Source organism: Octopus bimaculoides, chromosome 7, assembly GCF_001194135.2.
Source record: "Octopus bimaculoides isolate UCB-OBI-ISO-001 chromosome 7, ASM119413v2, whole genome shotgun sequence".
NCBI classification, from domain to species: domain Eukaryota; kingdom Metazoa; phylum Mollusca; class Cephalopoda; order Octopoda; family Octopodidae; genus Octopus; species Octopus bimaculoides.
In genome coordinates, this window is record NC_068987.1 from 109352891 (window position 1) to 109353834 (window position 944).

Consider the following 944-nt stretch of genomic DNA (forward strand, 5'->3'; position numbering starts at 1 on the left):
CATATATATAATCATGAAACTAACTCGCACAACCTAAAATTATTGGCATTGTGTCGTCAAAGTTTGAGACTATGCTTATTATAATTATCTTAGTACAGTGCTTCTCACCTGGGCTCCATATGACCCCTGAGGGTCTATACAAGATTTTGGAAGATCCACACAGCAAAATAGCAAATCGAGGATTTACAACAGTATTTTAAGAACCTCTGAAAATATTCTGCATTAGATGTATTTTTTGTATGTATTGCAAGAAACAGCCAGGTTCCTTTCTCTAACATTTTACACTATTCAACGTACACAGGTTAATGTGTGTGAAGCAAAATAGAAATTTTGAAAGAAGTAGTTATAAGGCGGTGCAACAGCATGGCCACATGTGGGTTCACCAGAATAAAATAGTAATCAAAGGGGTCTATTGGTAAAAATACATGAGAACCCCTGTCTTGATACAATGCATCGTAATATAAGTACCAGTTCAGTACTGGGGTCGATGCAATTTTCTAACCCCTATTCGTGAAATTGCTGGCCTTGTGCCAAAATTTGAGACCAATATTATTATAATCATGTTTCTTAACGGCGGCGAGCTGGCAGAATCGTTAGCACGCCGGGCGAAATGCTTTGCGGCATTTCGTCCGACCTTACATTCTGAGTTCAAATTCCGCCGAGGTCGACTTTGCTTTTCATCCTTTCGGGGTCAATGAAATAAGTAGCAGTTGCGTACTAGGGTTGATCTAATCGACTGGAAACCTTTCCCCACAATTTCAGGCCTTGTGCCTATAGTTGAAAGAATTATAATAAACATATCAGAAATGGTGACACAGTCCGTAACAGTCTGAGCAGTAATTAATCTCGTTGATCATTGACTGAGTTTAAATCCTACTGGCCAGCCCCGGCACAACATTTTATCCTGCTTTTGGTCTGCCGGAAATATTTTCTCTATTCAATTC